The sequence below is a fragment of the Panthera leo genome, chromosome B3 (assembly GCF_018350215.1).
Source record: "Panthera leo isolate Ple1 chromosome B3, P.leo_Ple1_pat1.1, whole genome shotgun sequence".
In the NCBI taxonomy this organism is placed as follows: domain Eukaryota; kingdom Metazoa; phylum Chordata; class Mammalia; order Carnivora; family Felidae; genus Panthera; species Panthera leo.
In genome coordinates this window covers 81,514,054-81,533,485 of record NC_056684.1, presented here as the reverse complement: position 1 = coordinate 81,533,485, position 19,432 = coordinate 81,514,054, and the positions used below count along the sequence as shown (strand labels likewise).

The window sequence follows — 19,432 nt, the reverse complement described above, 5'->3', positions numbered from 1 at the left end:
TGGGTTGGCTCTAGTTCTGCCACTTACTAGCTGTATAAATTCCAGCAAGGTTTTTGATCTCTATAAGCCACTATTTCCTCATCTGAGGTAAATACCTACCTCACAAGAAATTATGAGATAATACATGTAAAGTGCTGGGCATTTAGTGAACGGTTGACATAATTAGTGAATTATTATCCTTATTACCAATAGAACAATGAATTGCAGAAAAGGGAGACAGGAAAGTAACTCCTCATCTGTGACTCTGTTTCCCAAGTTGTATAACAGGTGCGTGATTACTATATCCATTTACATTAATGGATATTTGAAAGACAAATGAGATGACAGGTGTGAACCCCAATGGGAATGAAATACAAGATGGTGTCATTAAGAGAAGGCTATGACTTGAGGAAACCAGGATGTGGCCTTAATGTTTGATTGCTCCCTTTGGGGAGTATTATCCCTGAACTCCATCTTTTTGCTTTCCAAGTCTCCTAAGACATAGGAGAATTCACATTTTCAACTGCCATTCAGTTACACACTAAGATTTTAAGATGCGGGTAATGATGAAATCTCATAGGTCTTTCAGGCAAGAAAACAAAAACAAAAACAAACAAACAAACAAAAACACCAGGTGATGAAAAATGAAGCTACCATATGTCCAGACTTTGCTGAGTTAACAAGCAAAATCATAGCAAACTTCAATCTGCTTATCTTCAATGAAAGAGAATTTTAATTGAACTAATTTTGTCAGAAATAAGACCTCTTCCCCACCCCATCTCTAGAAAAAAAACTTATTCTCTTACCAAAATTCTTATTAGCTTAAAAAGCAAACAATCTTACAGTATTTTGTTGTTTTTGTTGAAAAAAAAATAATTTCTACAGTGTACTGCCTTTCCTTGAGGATAATATATACAAAGTCCTAAATATTTACCAGATGATACAGATCTGCCAGTGTTTTCAGCCAAGTTTCCAAAGTTTTATGAAATCACTTCTTGGACATATTTCTAACAATCTGGCCCATGATAATTTAACTAGGTTGGATTTTTCTGCCTTCTTCACATGGCCTTTAGGTCATAAGCCTCTGTGTGTGTCCATATGAAACTCACAACCTGCAATCCTGAATGTCCTTGCTTGTTCAGAAGCAGTTGTTATCAACAGGTAAATATAAGAAAAGTTTTTTCTGTGAGAATATCTATTTCCAATGAAGACAGCACGTGTTCTGGCTTCAGTACACACTAATTTTCTCGGCCTCCACCTACTTAGATCTCAACAATCTGCCCTCTTAACAAAATATCTTCTCAAAAATAAATTTCAGTTCGGTTTTTCTACACTAGCAATTTTCAGTTCAGGTTCCACAGAATCAAATACCAACCCTACCTCAATCAGAGTAGCTCCACTTTCATTGTTTTCTTTTAGCTTTATAATTTTATTTGAATTAAAACTTTTAAAAATTTGGGAAAAAAATTACTCTTCTGTAATTATAACCTTTAATAAAAAAGAAAGTCTATTCCATTAGTTTACTTACTAGAATTTTTTAAGTAATCATAGATTTAATTTTAACTTTTTTAAATGTTTATTTATTTTGGAGAGGGAGAGAGACAGAACACGAGCGGGGAAAGGGCAGAGAGGGAGACACAGAATCTGAGTCAGGCTCCAGGCTCTGAGCTGTCAGCACAGAGCATGACAGCTGAAGTCGGACACTTAACCAACTGAGCCACCCAAGTGCCCCTAACTAATCATAGACTTTAAATGTCATGTTCTCATTTAAAAATCTTTCAAAAGTACTGTATACCTCTGAGAAATTGCAAGAAACAGAGAGGCTGGATGTCCACATCCTGTCCTAGTTGCCTGGAGGGTCAGAGTGCCAAAAATCTAAGTTTTTCCCATGAGAGTTCCACATACATATCCAGCCAGGAAGGTCACATTCCATCCAGAACTCCAGAGGAAGAAAATGATCCAAAGGGGTGCGAAACCAGGCCAAGCATTCACTACAGACCAAAACTCATCTATAAAGTAGCGACCCAGTTAATGAAGAGATATTATCCTCATTCTACCACACTATTACTTTTGCATTTCTATGTGGGTCACAGCACAGAAAAATCCACGGAGAATTTTCCAGGGAAAATATGGAAGTTATTGACCCCACTTTTCCACTCAAGTTGTCACATGCAGGGAAAGGTGAGACCACAGGGAGTGGCACACCACATCTGCCCAGACTTTGGGATTTCAGAGACAAGAGAAGGTTTTGAAAGAATTAGGGAACTGACTTACAGTAGCCTTTTCTTTTGTCAAGCAAATACATGCTTAAAGTGATAACTCACAACCAATATCATCATTTTGTAAAAGGGCTTTTAACACCAAAAAGTAAAGAGATTATAATCTCAGAAAAAAAGGGTACTGCATTCCTTTCCTCACTAGGTCAATAGGCCCTCTTATATTGATATTACAACAAAGGCAGCCACCCTGGCCCCTATTTTGGATCTAAAATTTTGTTTTGTTTCCACTTAAAGCCAATGAAAAATACTTCAAGGCAATCCTGGTCAACACACTGAGTATCCGGAGGAAGTTGTGATACAGGCTCCCAAAGCAGCCTGAGCCTGAGGCATCTGGCCCTGAGCTCAACAACTGGTGGGGAAGTCCCTGGGGGATACAACTCTAGTTGTGAATTAAGGTCATCCAACAGAAATCCAAGTGCATCATGGAATTTTATGAGCTCTGCTGTTCTCTGCCCAGCCCTGGGAGAGATGGAGGTGCCAGGCGTGCTCACACTCTTCCACTTTGCCAGTCAGCTTTCCAAGCTTGGTGATCCTTTTCCAGCAGATGGCAGAACACACACATAGAAAACTCCAAAGCCACCCAAGGTTTCTGCCTCTCATTTGGTCCTTGGCCTGATTTCTTTAAAACTTGGCCATGTATAAGAAGAAATTTTGCAAATAAAAAGCTCCACCCACATTCCATCCCTAAATCCTGTTTATACAGTACTGTGTTCTTCACAGAGAGGCTGAAAACTCTTCACAAAGAAAAAGGACCGCAAAGTCAAGAAAGCCTAACCAGAGCACCTGGGTGGCTCAGTAGGGTTCAGGTCATCATCTCGAGGTTCTTGGGTTTGAACCCCATGTTGGGCTCTGTGCTGACAGCTCAGCCTGGAGCCTGCATCAGATTCTGTGTCTCCCTCTCTCTCTGCCCCTCCCCCCACTTGCACTCTGTTTTACTCTCTCTCTCCCTCTCTCAAAAATAAATATTAAAAATATAAATATATATATGCATATGTGTATATGTACATATACATTTAATATATATATTATATATACGTATATTATATATACGTATATATAATATATATATTATATATACGTATATATTATATATATATATATATATATATATATATATATATATATATATATATATATATTTTTTTTTTTTTTTTAAGACAGAGCCTAACCAGTGAACTGCAAAGACCAGGATCAACATCTAGCTGTTAGAGAGTCCAGCATATAACTTGTGCATTTTTAAATTTCTAAACCCAATCAAAGTTTTCATTAATCTTCATCACATGTGTTTATAAAGGTACAGTTATATATTATCTTTTCTAAAGAAACCCATGGATTTTACACTGCCTCATTCCAAGGACAGAAGTCATGTAAGTATCCAGAGTTATACACTAGGTCACGAGAACGGCCAAGAAAACCAAAAGGGTATCTCTCTACTGCAGTGTGTTTTCACAAAAGCAAAAATCATATTTCAAGCTGAAAAAGTGTTTCCTAAAATACACTCTAATTGAATATTTCAGGCACAATAGTAAAGTAGGTCACTTGCTCTCTAGGATTCAAAGAATATCAGCCTATGGTACTCCATTTCTATCCTGAACAGGAGTGTGAAAGGAAAAACACTACACAACAAGAATATCCACCCCACAAAGCTCTTTAAAGCAGCTGCAGCTCAGGTGTATGATCTAGAACCAGGAGCTCTGTAAATAATTATTATTTGACCTATAAAAGTATAATAATTGGGCTTCCCCCCATATCTGCAGCAACCATATCCACACCACCACTTTCCCTTTGGGGCATTTTCTAGTCAGAAATTGGACCCAGGAATAAATGCCCCAGAAACATTCTTTAAATAGCCCAGATTTAATGGTCAAATCACACTCCTTCTCCATACTCCCTCTTTTTTTTCAGTGTCTAATCTGGTCCCACTCCCACTCCCAAACAGTTATCCAGTGTTCTCAGGGGTGCTCCAGGCTCTGTGCTTTCCTGGATGCTACCTGCCACGCAAAAAAGAATGTTAGAGCTAGAAAGGATCTGACGGAGGAATTAACATAGCTGCTTCTCCAGATGAGGAAAACTTGGTCCTGAAAAATAAATTCCTCAAGGCCACAACTTGCCAGTGCCAGCATTATAACTCTACCCCTCAGTATCCTCATCCCTCTAAGTCTTGTTAGGTTGTTCATTTTCACCAGACAGTAGGTATGGAGCCAAAGTCTCTGGCTTCATTATTAGTTCTCTCAGAGAACACATCTTTGATAAACAAGGGGCTCCAGTTTAGAAATTTCAGAAAAGACTGCTTTGGGGCAGACACAGTTTTGAGTGGTAGGTACTTTCCATGTCCTCAAATCACATTCTACCTGGAAATAAATCACTGAGCTGTGGTGACCTGCCCCTTAGCAAATGTAAAGAATATAAGTTTCAAGAGGGCAGGGACTCTGTTCTAGTCACTTCTGTATCCCCAATCCCTAAAACAAAATCTGGCACTGAATAACTGCTCAACAATAAATATTTATTGGATGAACAAAATGAGGGAAGGAAGTATCCCTCTTCCCTTCTCTCTGTAGTCTGTCTCTACCCTCCTTTTGCTCCCTGTTGTACTTAAGTCTAGTTCCTTTGATCAAAATTCTGTTGGCAGGTAATGTTTATCAATCATTTATATGTTAGTGGCCTTTAAGCTGCTGCTTGCAGTGTCTGTAATTTCAGTTTTACTCTAAAAGAAGGCTTTGGCCCGGTTGCAGGCCCTGTCTCAGTCAGCAATGGAAAGCCTTTGTGGCCAGGCCCTATCCATCCTCCTCTCCATGCAGGAGGCCCAGCTTTGAATTCTTTGGAAGAATGGCAAATTGTTCATAGGAACAGCTCCCTTCCCTAGTGATCTGATTCGCTTTTGTGGCTCTCCTTAGCTTTCACATCTTTGTACAATCATCTAAACCACTGTCTTCCTGCTGTTTCTATCTTCCTTTCTCCGTTATCAAAACCTAGAAGACACACTGCCGTTGCATATTTGGTCTCAGCCATAGTGTTAAATAAATGCAAGCTGCCTGTTTCTCACAGCTCACTCACTGTGTAAAGGCAGAACACTTCCTCCTGGAGTTCACCAGGAGCCCATCCTCACCCTATCATACACTAGGGGGCGCTGTTGCTATATCCAGATCCCAGGAGCTTGGAAACCTGGAGGAAAAGGAAGTGACAGAGTTTTCGGGGTCCTGGGAGACATTTCTAGCTGGGTCTCTTGCATAACCCCTCTGCACAGTTTCTCAGAGTCAAAGACCATTACACCTCATCAAGCATAACAAATCCAGGGTAAAGCTTAAACGTAGTGCAATGGAAAGGGAGGGCTGAAGATCTCCAAACTAAAAGTTTTACTCCAATACTCATCATTGACTACTGGACATTAACAATTAATCTTCACTCACCACTGGAGAAGAAAATTCTGTTTAGACAACCAAGTGGCAAACACTGTCAGGCAGAATTAAATGTATCAGAGGCAACCAGGACAGCCAGGAACCACTTGAGTTTGTCCCTGCTTTTCACAATCATCTTTCCTGGTATGTGATGTCTAAGACTTTGGGAATGAAAGCCTTATACACAAACAAATGAATATCAGCCTCTCCCAGCCCCCAGCTTGGCTATTGCACAAAGCTTGCAGGCTGCCAGAGAAGCCTCTCTGGCCTCAATTAACCCTTTGCTTGAATGACTGTTGGACCTGCACTGCAGGAAGACTCTCTCTCAGACAGCAGAATGCCTTTTCAAATTTCTGAACAAACCATCATGACAAAGAGTATTTTGTTGGGTTTGTAGGTTCTTTAATATAAATTGAGAAAAATGTGTATTTAAAATAAGTTCTTTGAATGAGACTCTCACCTAACAGTATGAACATTAAACATTCCCACACAGAGAAGAATGGCTCTGCACCAAGGGAAATAACCCTGGTATTAATCCAAGGAGAAACAATCCCTCTCACCCTCCCCCCCACCACAAGCTAGGGTTTCACACCCTTTGTTGGTTCACACAAATGCTAATGAGCAACAACTCACCAATGCTAATGACTAGAACTCTCTTTGGCTCCCAAAGCAACCCAGCCAAGCTAGAAACTTCAAGAATCCCTTTCGTGGTTCAAGAGGGACTCAGACAGCATGAGGTGCCATTTTAGGGCAAATGTTCCACAGAATGGTTTACTTTTTGCTCTGAACTCTATTCCTAAAAGGGACAGAATCCCAACTACAGATGCATCAAACTTTCAGATGAAAGGCAAAAAATATCCAATCCCAGGTTTTTTGCGACAACTATCCTGACATTTCCATATAAACCTCTAAAGTCAAGGGTAAATATATCATACTTTAAACAGTGTTGGGGACACTTTTAAGAAAAGTGGCTCTCAACCTAATTTCTGTTCTCACATAGCCAAAAGATACACTCCTATCAATTATCAAGGGTGACTGCTATAGTATTACTTAACTAGGACCCTTAGGGAACAGATCAGAATGGGGAGGTTGAAGGATGTGACTGTAGGGTATAGTTTCAAAAAGCCTTACTCTGAGAAAGCAATTCTGAATAGCCCCCTAGGGGCACTCTGCTCAAAACCTCATTGGAAATCACTAAGGTTAGCACAGTCATAAGCAATGACTACAAGCCTGAGAGCAGGGGAGAGTAGGGGAGTGCACGGAGATACACTCACTATAGTCAATAAGGTCCTGATAAACAATGAGTGAGCATTTCTGGTCCTAATACCCTGGAGTTTTATTCTTTAAAACAAAAAATACAAATTCAAATGCTTGTACCTGTTGCTATCCAAAAACCTTCACAAACAAAATGCTAATTGGTTTGAAAAGTAATAGCATTAAGCAAGTTTTAATTTAACATTATCAGTTACATTTTTTTAAATATACAGTCATTTTACAGTCATTCCTGTGATTTCCTAATTCCAACAGTGAAAATGACATCTTGCCTTCTTAGTAAGTTCAGCAGTAATCTCAACTATGTTTGCCCATGAGATTCACCCGAAAAGACTGAAATCTCCTTGAATTGACACCTCCTCAATGGACTGTCATTTTTCATTGGCTCGGGTGAGACCTAGGCATCATGTTTCTTTAAATTCCTCAGGTGCACAGCCAGGTTGATACTACTGAACTGGTGTAGCCAGGCCTACTACCTGAATGTAATCAACAGTCTTCTTTAAACTTTCCCATATCTGAATTTTACTCTGCAAAATGAAGTTAATCAAGAGTCCTCCCATCTGAATATAGTGAAAATAAGACTATAATAATAAAGAATTTTGTGGTAATGAAAAAAGAAAGTAGGTACTTTTATCTCGATATTTGAAACCAGTTGTTGGCGCTGCTAACGGTGAAGCCACAAGATGTTGATGAGATGGTGAGATGACACTGCAAATACGCAGCAAATTTGTAATTTGAGGTAGACACGTATTACTTTTATTTTCCAAAGAATTTATTGCATTGCAGACTTAGCACTAAATTCAAACAAAGAAGCAGCATAAAGACAGAAAAAAGGGACATGAGAAGCTTGCACCATGAAAAGTCTAAACACAGATCCAGATGGTGGTGGAGAGGTTTAAATCCCTAGTCCTGTGATTCAAACACAGCAAAGACAACTGGGAAAGAGGTAATCAGTGTCAAGGCCACCCTGCCTGCCTCTCCTTTGCTCCCCCTCCCAACTCCCTCCTGTAAGGACAATGGACCTAGTGGGGCTCCTGACTGAAACCACTCAGATCCCCTCTGCCCTGAATGGCAGAAAACATTCGGCCCCTCAGTGCTAGCAGAGAATAAGGGGACATAGCTCCTGTTGGGGCCTAAAGCATCACTCAGCACTGAGGCACCTGGATGGCTCAGTCAGTTAAGTGTCTGACTCTTGAGTTCAGCTCAGGTCATGTGATCTCACAGTCCCTGGAATCAAGCCCTGCATTGGGTTTGGTGCGTACAGCATGGAGTCTCCTTGGGATTCTCTCTCTCCCTCTCTCTGCCCTTCTACCACTCGCTATCCTCTCTCTCAATAATAAAAAGAAATTAAAAAAATAAAAAGAAAACATCACTCAGCACCAAATGCGATCTTGGTTATGAGAATCAATAGACTGAACCCTAGAAATTAGGACTCTCTGAGTCCCAGCTTGGCTTCAGAAGAAGAGGCCAAGTGGCACCCTTCAGATACCCATGCTCCGAGCTGGCATATTTCACCTTCTTGGAAGCCGAGAATCACAGATGCACTTGGCCGGCAGAGGATGGCATGTGTCCACTAGCCCACACCTACAACATCCCCATGATAGTAACACAGCTGGCTAAGTCAGGACAAAGCACAAGAAACATGTTACATAATCAAAGATACACAGAAAGGTGACTTGTGGACCTGTGTTGGGATTTCACACAGGCAAAAGTCTCTAGCTCCTTCCAAATGTATTTTTAATGACTTAATTTGGTCAGAATTTTGGTGATACAGCTTAGCAACCAGCACAAAGTAACTTCCCAGTCCTTCCTGCAATACACCCACAACCCCTGTTTCCACTCTTTTCTCAATCCTTTCCAGTCAGGGCAAACCTATTTTCAGTTTCCTTAATGGGGCCTGAGCCACCACAATGATTTTCATACAGGCACTTCAAATTCTTACTTCTGGAAGACTGAAGCAGGCATCTAGTCACCAATGGATTATCAAGCACATACTATGTGCTGGGCTCTTACCTCAATTTTGTCTTCACAACAATTTATATTATCTCTATTTTATAGATAAAGAAATTAGAGCATAAAGAAAATGAATAACTTCTGTCCAAGGTCACATAATTAGTCAGCAGTAGAGCAGGCTTTGAAATCAGATTTGTCTAATCTTAAACTCATGTTCTTTAAAATAATAATAATGTCCTTACATAGTACTATGCGCCAGGCATTGCTGTCTACATTCTTCAAATCTAACTTATTTAATTCTCACAACTCAAGGAGAAGGTACTGTTTTTACCATCGCCATCACTGAGCAGATAAGAAAACTGAGGAACAGAGATTCAACAATTTGTAAAGTTCCAAAGTCCATAATTGGTAGCACCAGGATTCAAACTCAGGCAGCCTATTTAGCATTCAGGCCTTAACCATACACTGTGCCCTCATTTTCCTTGTAACTTTCTGCATCCATTCATTCACATATTGCTTAGGCCTCTTCTATGCACCTGACATCTTACCAGGTACTGTAGAAAGATAACCAGTATTTGACAGATTCCTTCTATCAAAGGTCAGCAATCCAGGGGGGAAGAATCAACAAAACAATATTATAGAAAGAAGGTAGTGAACAGAGTGTGAAGCCAGGTAATGCATGCTTGGGACAGCAAGAGGACTCAAGCACTGTAAGGGCAGGAGGACCTCACTGAGCACTGCAAGTGAGAGAGCCGTAGAGAGAACGATACAGGCAGGAAGAATAATGCGAGAAAAGGTAAAAGTACAGAGAAGGACTGGGGATGGAGGGAGGCAACAGCACTGTGTCCCCAGGCCAGACTCTACACTGTTGTTTTATATGTGTGTTCTCATTTAATCTTCATGACAGGCCTATAAGACATCCTCATTTAACAGATAAAGAAAATGAGGTGTAGAAAGTCCAATAACTCACTCAGTTACACATCAGCCAAGGAACAGAACTAGGTTTGTCTGCTTCCAATACCCTTTCTCTAAACCAGGAGCCTCTTCACAGGTGAAGACAAACTTACAAGGCCAAGAAATCAGGCAAAGCAGGAGCAGGCCAGGCAGAATCTAACTGTTCTGATTTCTAGATCCCTTAGAGAAACTAGGGCTCTTTATCTTCCTCCCAGCCCCCACAGGGGTATGTGCGTTTTCAATGCAGAAGCCTCTTCCTGTGAGTTCCCACTCCAAACAAACTCCCTTTCTGCAGACTGATATATCATGACTTGCCTTGTTCAAATATAGAGCAGTCCTCTAGAAGCCAGTTGAGCTCACCAGGGAAGGGCCTGGCTGAGAACAAGCTCTCTGCTGCTGGGCCCCACTGGTGGAGACACAGACTAGGCCTGGGGGACCTCAAGGATCTCCTAATCCAGACCCCTCAGGAGGAAAAAACTGAGGCCTAGAGAGAGAAGTTGAGTGAGTCACTGAAGGCATTCCCTCACCCCACCAAAAAAAAAAAAAAGAAAAGAAAAGAAAAGAAAAAATCCTAAGCTCTATAAAAGTGCTTTGGCAGGCAGAGGTCTGAAATTCCTGCAACAGCTTGGGGAGGAGGTAACTAAGGTTCTGCCTTCCCACGGAGGCTGTCTTTAGATGCTAGTGCTGCTAAGACTAAAAAGAGCAACACTGTTTTCTTAGCAAGGTTCAAGCTTGACTCAAATTTTGTGTTGTTAAGATGGGGGTGAGGGCAGAAGGGCATCTAAATGTGAATCACCAGCTCTTAATCAGCAACATGGGGAGTGCGATATTTTGGGAAAGCAAGCCTTCTTGGGACCTTGGATTTGCTCCCTTTCCTCTGCAGGGAAAACAGCACCCACCTACAGCCTTTTATAGTAGGTCTTTTACAGCACCCACAGCCTCGAATAGGAATATAGGAGTCGTGATGCTTCTGCCATTGTACCCTTAGGTAGTCCTCTAAACAGACTTGAAGTAGGAGACCCCACCAGAGCATAGGAGAATCTGCTATCCTAAGAGTAAAAGCAGCACCCATTGCATCACTGTCAGAATGTTTAAAGTGTATATTAAGATCATTAGTCATCAAACTTTCCCTCTGGGAACAGATATAGCCCACTGCTCTTTCTAAGGCCAAAGGACTGTGTGTTACCTTCCATTAATATTTTCCTGTCACTCTTCAATTCCACTTCCACCAATCATCACATTAAATCATAGCCAGAAGACATAACTTTTTTAAAATGTACTTACCTTAATGTGCTCATAGTATTTATAGGCCAATCTCCCTGCTGGCTACTTTCAGTGCAGCTGTACAGTGTATGAAGAGGATTTCTTCTTTTTCTCTCTGCTATAGGTAAAATCCTCACAGGGAGCAGGACCTAGAGATGTTTAAATAAAACAGACCAATGACCTTGGGCTACCTTATTCACACAGTAGTGGTTAGATATGATTTCTCTTTTCTTTCTTTCTTTCTTTCTTTCTTTCTTTCTCTTTCTTTCTCTTTCTTTCTTTCTTTCTTTCTTTCTTTCTTTCTTTCTTCTTCATCTAGGATTTACTGACCAAAGTAATGTGAAATATTTGGGAACCCAGAGATTGGATGACTTAAAGGTAAAGAAGGTGGACCATTCCTTCTTTAAATTCTCTCATCCACTGTGCACACCTCTGTTTGCCTCCTATCCCTCTAACCACTCATGGTTAGGTTTCTTTATGCACCCTTCTAACTCTGTCCAGCCTTTACATGTTGGTATTTCCCTGAACAAATTCATCTACTCCCATGTCTACATCATTCTCAAATCTGTACTTCGACTGATATCTCTCTTCAGAACTTGAAACTCATTCATTCAACTGCCAACTACACATCTCTAGGATGTCCCACAAGCTCCTCAGACTCAACACGTAAAAAATTGAACTCATCATCTTCTCTATCTCCTCTCCACGCCCCTCTCTTTTGCTCTGTTCTCTGTCATGTTGATAGCACCACCTTTTATCATTGCCCAAATCAGAGACTCTGGAATCATCTATCACCCTTTGCTCCTCCACATCTAGTCCATTTCAAGAACTGTCAATTCCCTCTCTTAAATCCATTCACTTTTCTCCACTCTCACTCCTACTAGCCTAGTTCAGGTTAAAATAATCATTTCTCAAATTTGAGATGTCTACCAACTGGTTTTCCTGTCCCTACTTGAGCTCTTCTCATCCATTTTGTATGTTATACCTAGTGACTTTTCAATATGTATATCTAAGCACATCATTCCCCTCACTAAAAATCCTTCTGTGCTCCACTCTGCTTTTGGGATGATGTCCAAATGCCTTAACCAACTGAAGAGACTCTGCATGACTTGTCTTGCATAGACCTTTCCAGCCTCATCTCTCACCAGAATTCCTTCACATTTCATGTTCCATCTGCAATGAATCTCTTTGATCTTCAAAAGTAATGCTTTCTCTCTTGCCTCTTAGCCTTCCTGAAATCCCAGAATTACACAGAGAAAACAGACTGAAAAATACCCAAATCAGGGCTTTCCACCAACTTCATCCATATCTTCAGAAAATTCAATACAATTCAATGAACATTCATTGCGTGTCCACCAAGAGTAAAATAATACCTTGCCAGTTGCAAAAACACTTACTGTGTAAGACATAGTCCATGCCTATGGAACTTGTGATTTCATAGCTTCTCTTAAACTTGAGTTTAAAAGTTCAATTTTATGAAGTTTAGTTCCTTTCCTCAAATGTAAGTTCAAGCCACACAAAGAAACTATCTGTCCCTGACACAACTGGCTTGTGCCTATATTCACTTTTAACAGAATATTTTACCCCCTTCTCTACCAAACCAGGACCCACAAATCTTCTCCCTATCTCTACATTTCAAAGAAGCATCAACTAGCTGTTAATGCCTAGATTACAAAACTCTAAGTTTCTGTTGGATTTTTCAGTGGTTGCTTAAGGCACTCCAACTGATATTAACCAGCAAGTATTCTCAGTAGCCAGAAACCCTACACTTAGTAGCTATGTGTGGTGTTAGATTTTTAAATTTCAACGTTTTTTATTTAATTTTGGGACAGAGAGAGACAGAGCATGAACGGGGGAGGGGCAGAGAGAGAGGGAGACACAGAATCGGAAACAGGCTCCAGGCTCCGAGCCATCAGCCCAGAGCCTGACGCGGGGCTCGAACTCACGGACCGCGAGATCGTGACCTGGCTGAAGTCGGACGCTCAACTGACTGCGCCACCCAGGCGCCCCAGATTTTTAAGTTTAAAATAATGGGCCTCAGAAAAGGCATGGAGGGAAGAGCCATCCTGAAGAAATTTAATACCCTGCATTTCTGATTAGCCCTGGTCATACACAGAGCAAAATGATGGAACTAGGCAAAAACACCTATCTAGAATCAAAAGACTATATTCTAGGTCTTCACTGAGTTAGGAATGTAATTTGATGTTGGAGACACAATATTGATCATACTGTTCCTTCTTCTTGGTAGGCAGATGACTATAAGACTTTGTATTACTAGAGTTGCAAAAAGGTATCTTCTCTGAGCAAACAAATGACAAAATATCACCGCTTCCTCACAACTAAAGGCAGACTTTGTACAGGCCCTGTGTGACACCTTTTTGCCTTCTAAAGTCATGGCTATCACAACATAAATGGAAGACACCTTCTCCTGTTTCTCACCACTCAGCCCTGAACAAGAGGGCATCTGCTTACCAAACAGAGAAAATTACTATAAAACACTTGCATACTTCCTCTCTACTTGGAAACTCATGTGAAGTTCCCCAATGCCTTGAACTTTCATCATCTGTTCATAATGGCCAGTCCTGGCCCACCTTCCCCACCCTCAATGAGGCAGAAATTTGGATTGTTAGCACATATAACACAAACAGAATTCCTGGAAACCAGAGTTTTACCCAGAGGTAGTAATAAAGCATCATCATCCCTAACTGACGAGAAACCCAATGACTATCAAGAGAAGCAACATGAAAATGTCAAATAGGGTAGACAGCACAAGAACACTACCGCTGGGTTGAAACACTAAAAAAAATAAGGAATAGGATGTAGAGAATCAAGCGGCCTTTTGTCATATGTCTTAATCCCTTTGGTTTTTTAGGCTAGTTTGATTCCTGCCTATTTCAAGGTAGGGCACATCCTACTTGAATCTGGTTTGGGAAGCAAGTGAGGATTCTGGGTGCTTCTTTTGGGGGGGCAGGTGCTTCTTTTAAGGCAAGCCCTGGGCTTTAATTTAGCTGAGTGTTCCTAGGTTTAAGACACCTTTCCTTCTACCCTATCACAAAGTAGGTTTGTGAGTGTAGGTCAAACAGCACAAGCAGTAAGCAAGAGAGTTAAAAAATTGGATGTGGTATCAACCCTATGTTTTACCTACATCTCTAGAGACCTGAAGATTCAGCCACTGTGGTAGCAAAACCTCCCCCACATGGAGTGGCATGGAGTGTGCATGGAGTGACTTTCATATTTTCCACACCTTTGGCATGGCCTTGTTACTCAAAGGACATTAACCCATGCATTCCCTCCAAGAACCTGTCAGTGAGTCTTTCAGTCAGCATCAAATAAGGGAATTACTGATTTCCAGGCCAAAGATATTTATTGAGTTTAGAAACATCTATCAAATACCTCCTCTGTGGAAAAAAATGAGTTTAGCACTAGACTGTAGTAGAGTAGGGTGAAGAAGGCCGTGAAAGATGAGAGATACAGGAAGCTTCCTCTCAAAGGAGCTTAAAAATAGGGGAAGCTGACACAGACATGAAATAAATGAGGAACAGAACCCAGATATCTGGGCTTGTGCTTCCTCAAAGAGAACCAAATTTGTAGTTGGCCATACCATCAACATCTTTTAGAAGATTTTCATTCCTCTAAACTAAAACCTTATCACGCCTGCCAAGGAGAGAAACTATAGTAAACAGAAATAAACTCCTTGGGGAAGATTTGTTTATATTCTTTTGCTATTCCCAGGACACAACATGCCCTGAAGCCTGTTTTCAAGTTGAGTTGGTTTTTACGTATGTGAAGATATGGTCAATAATATAGTAAAATAGCTGAATAAATCAAAAGAATTAGAAAGGCCCACTGAACCAAGATTATGAGGTATCCACCAGCAGGCACTTGGGCTTCGCAGTCCAGACATCCTGATCCAAGTGGTTGCCACATAACTGTATGCCTCTAGGGTCTTTTAGAACCTGGGGAGACCGTAATTGCAGGCCTAACAGGAAGGTCTGTGAAACCAACTGCAGAGCTCCCCAGTACACTGCATTACACGCCATCAAAATTGGAGGCTTTGCTGATAAGAGAAGCGTTGCATTAGAGAAAGTAACTCAGATACTGCAAATCCTCAGTCAGACCCACTTCAATCTGATTGTAATTCTTGACTCCAGGCCTATTTCTGAAAGATATCTAACACGGAAGGAAAAAAAAGTCAGAAAAAATACAGCTTATTCCAGGATAGAGAATAAGACACGTAACAGATGGAATGGGGAAGGGCAAAGGGTTTAATAAAATTCACTACAGGATTAGGCATTCATTTGATTAAAATCAGCATATGTGGGGCAGAAGTAGAACAAAATTACACCACTCTGACTCATCAGGCCGCAGGGTGCACAGCCACCACCTTGCAGGCGAGACCAGGTGGAAGTCGTGTACACAATCCCTCGTAACAAGTATCATAATTGGGGAACTGGACTGTGAAGGTTTTGCCTTGCTCTTTAGTGTCATGAAAGTCTTGGCCACAGAAAAAAACAACTCATCTGGTATAGAAACAGAAGAGCTCGGTTTTGTATCTTCAGTGCCAAGCACAGTGCTGGACACATCAGTGTTTAACAACAGTGCTATGATTGGGTCTAACCTCTTAGTTATGGCCATGAAGTCTGGAGGGGTTACAGGTAGATTCTGTGACCATATTTGGTCCAGATTTGCCTCATAGTCCCAGTTTACACCTGTTGAGTCAGCATCATCAGTTATTGCCCCCTTTCACTTGCAAAAAGGTGTCAGTTTGGATAACAAACTACATTTTACCTTAGCTATATACTCTATCACCAAAAGGAATGTTTTCCACTAATTAGATGATCACAAACACACAGAGGGCCCCTCACTTTTTTCCATCAAGTACTCCTCAGTCCTTGAAGAGCTTGTCTTTGGTGGACTCTGTGAGGCTCTTTTCTCTCCGGTCTCCCTTTTGATCTCTTTACCTGTGTCTTCATTATTTCTTCCATCCCTCTGTTTCCCTCAAGTGTCTTATCTCAACCCTTGGGAGAGGGGAGTGTGAATCATCTTCTCTGTGTTCTATGACTCCTGATTATTTTAATTCCTTCAGAGTCTCAGAGGGTCACCATTTCTAACATACCTTTCCTTGCTAATATTCACCACCTTTTATAGTCTTTCATATATTTTTGTGCTGACAAAGTCCCTTTTTGCTGCCTTACCAAAGACCCCTCCAAGAATGAATGATAGTGAAGAGAAAAAAAGAAGGAAGCAAGGGAGGAAAAAATCCCAGTCTTACTACAAATAAATAAGTCAACAAATAGCTTGAATGAGGTCGTATACATGGGCAAGGCAATGGACTGTTAGCTTTGTGGATTTTTATCTTCCAGAAAGAAAGAACTGAATTTTGTGCTTGTTTTTTAAGCAGGGAGTCTGATTTATTTGTGGACTTGTATCTATTTCTATTTATTTAGGGTAGCATTTACACCAGCAGGATTCAAGAACAAATTATATTGTTCAAGATAAATCACTCACTTCAGGAAGCCCAAAACCATCACAAAAATAAAGGCAAGTAGGACAAAAAAGGAGTATTAGTAGGAACTGGATCCATTAATGAGTTTGGGATTTTGATATTTTTCATGTAAATTTTTTTCAACCTTTCTCTCAGACTATGAGAGGGTGTTTATTATCAAGTGTGTGAACTTCTCATGAGCTTCAAGCATCATTGCTAATAAGGAAATAATAGCAGATCTATAGCTTCTGTCTTCATAAAAGGAAACAAGAGACACATTTCCTCCTAAGGTTCCTATGTTAGGAACCATAAAAAAATAAATTCAACTCCACATAATGTGATGGAAAGTTAGAGTCTGAAGACATGGATTGGAATTCCATTCTAACCATTCTCAACTGTATGGCCTTGGAAAATCTCCTGGGGTCTCAGTTTCTCATCTGCACAATGAGGGGTTCATTTGCTTAAGTTCTACCCATCCCTCAAACTCTGATTTAATTATTTGGTCAGGGATAATTTCTTTCTCCCATCAGCTCCATGTGAACGGTAGTAAATGTTCATTCTATCTCCTATTCCCATGTCTCACTACTTCTCTTCTAACACCCTTGACAGAAGCCCCTCGGATCTCTATGCTCCCTCACTGCTCCCATCTTTCCCTGAATCAGATGCTCTGGATTACATAACTTCATCAAGGTGATTTCTAGCAATCAAAAACGGTCTCTGCTCACAGTACCTGGCTTAGCTTGGATGATGAGCAAAACATCTCAGATCAAAGGTTCATCTGTCTTTAGTTGGAAAACAGGGTTTGAGTAAATAAGTTTTCTACAAATTGGCCAGCTCAGGTCCACCAATGAGAAATCCATTACTCAGCCTTCCATGTCTCTCCTGAACCAGTGTGTGTTCAAGAGACTCAACAATACAATTTCAACCCTTGATCCTCCTCGGCAAAAAACATTATTTCATTACATCTGCCTAGAAAGGTTACAACATTCCCTAACTTGCTACTGATACTCATTGATTCCAACTGGACTCCAGACATGTTTGTTTACTTAAAAGAAGCTAAACAAAGCATCTGTTACTCATTTTTCTTTAGTCAAAGAAGAGGTTGCAGGATCTTCTTGTAATGACTTTTGTCAATCACATTTAAAAACAGTGGTCACAATTCACTAGTACTCTCTGTTTCTATAGGATGGAAACACCTTTACAAAGGCAGACCCAGGGATCTTAAACCCCCTTTGGATGTCTTCTGAAAGCTCCCTCATAAGTACCTCATGGGATTGCTGGGACCATGAAATTAGATGATGCATGTGACATGCACAAAGCCCACAACATTATAGGAACTCTATTTTTTTTCCAGTAGGTGAGCAAGTAGCATTGCAGGAAGTCTCTTTTTTTCTTTTCAAATTTTTATTTCAATTCTAGCTAATTAACATGTACTGTAATATTGTTTTCAGGAGTAGAATATAGTTATTCATCACTTACATATAACACCCAGTAATCAACACAGCAACTGCCCTCTTTAATACCCATCACCCATACTCCACCCATCTTCCACCAACCTTCAGTTTGTTCTCTATCATGAAGAGACTCTTATGGTTTGTTTCACTCTCTCTCTTTTCTTCCCCCTTCCCATATGTTCATCTGTTTGGTTTCTTAAATTCTACATATGAGTAAAATCATATTGTATTTGTCTTTCTCTGCCTGCCTTATCTCACCTAGCATAATACACTCTAGCTCCACCCACATTGTTGCAAATGGAAATATTTCATTCCTTTTGATGGCTGAATAATATTCCATTGTGTGTGTGTGTGTGTGTGTGTGTGTGTGTGTGTGTGTGTATATATATATATATACACACAGCATATCTTCTTTATCCATTCATCAATTAATGGACATTTGGGCTCTCTCCATAGTTTGGCTACTGTTGATAATGCTATAAATATCAGGGTGTATGTACCTGTTTGAATTTGTATTTTTGTATCCTTGGGTAAATACCTAGTAGTGCAATTGCTGGGTCGTAGGGTAGTTCTATTTTTAAATTTTTAAGGAAACTCCGTACTGTTTTCCAGAGTGGCTACACCAGTTTGCATTTCCACCAGTGGTGCAAAAGTGTTTCCCTTCTCCCCACCCTCACCAACACTTGATGTTTCTTGTGTTGTTAATTTTAGCCATTCTGATTCTGAGAGGTATGAGGTAGTCTCTCATCATGATTTGGATTTGTATTTCCCTGATGATGAGTGATGCTGAGCATCTTTTCATGTGTCTATTAGTCATCTGAATGTCTTCTTTGGAAAAGTGTCTATTCGTGTCTTCTTCCCATTTCTTCACTGGATTATTTGTTTGGATTTTATAGATTTTGGATACTAACCCTTTATCAGATATGTCATTTGCAAATATCTTCTCCCATTCTGTTGGTTGCCTTTTAGTTTTGCTGATGTTTCCTTCATGGTACAGAAGCTTTTAATCTTGATGAGGTCCCAATAGTTCATGTTTGCTTTTATTTCCCTTGTTTCCAGTGACATGTCTAGTAAGAAGTTGCTCTGGCCGAGATGAAAGAGGTTGTTGCCTGTGTTCTTCTCTAGGATTTTGATGGTTTCCTATCTCACATTTAGGGCTTTCATCAATTTTGGTTTATTTTTGTGTGTGGTGTAAGAAAGTGGTCAAGTTTCATTCTTCTGCATGTTGCTGTCCAGTTTTCCCAACACCAGTTTTCGAAGAGACTTTCTTTCCTCCACTGGATATTCTTTCCTCCTTTGTTGAAGATTAGTTGGCCATATAGTTGTGGGTCCATTTCTAGTTTTCTGTTTTGTTTCATTGAACTATGTGTCTGTTTTTGTGCCAGTACCATACTATCT

General features: G+C 40.4%; 1 protein-coding gene across 1 annotated transcript in view; it reads right to left on the bottom strand.

The window, feature by feature from the left end:
• The window catches only part of AKAP6 (A-kinase anchoring protein 6), a 554,746-nt gene extending 543,460 nt beyond the window's left edge, over positions 1 to 11,286 (bottom strand). The window contains exon 1 of the mRNA XM_042942947.1: positions 11,117 to 11,286. The gene's annotated coding sequence lies outside the window, so the exon portion shown is untranslated. The remainder of the gene's footprint in view (positions 1 to 11,116) is intronic.
• Between the last annotated feature and the right edge of the window lie 8,146 nt (positions 11,287 to 19,432).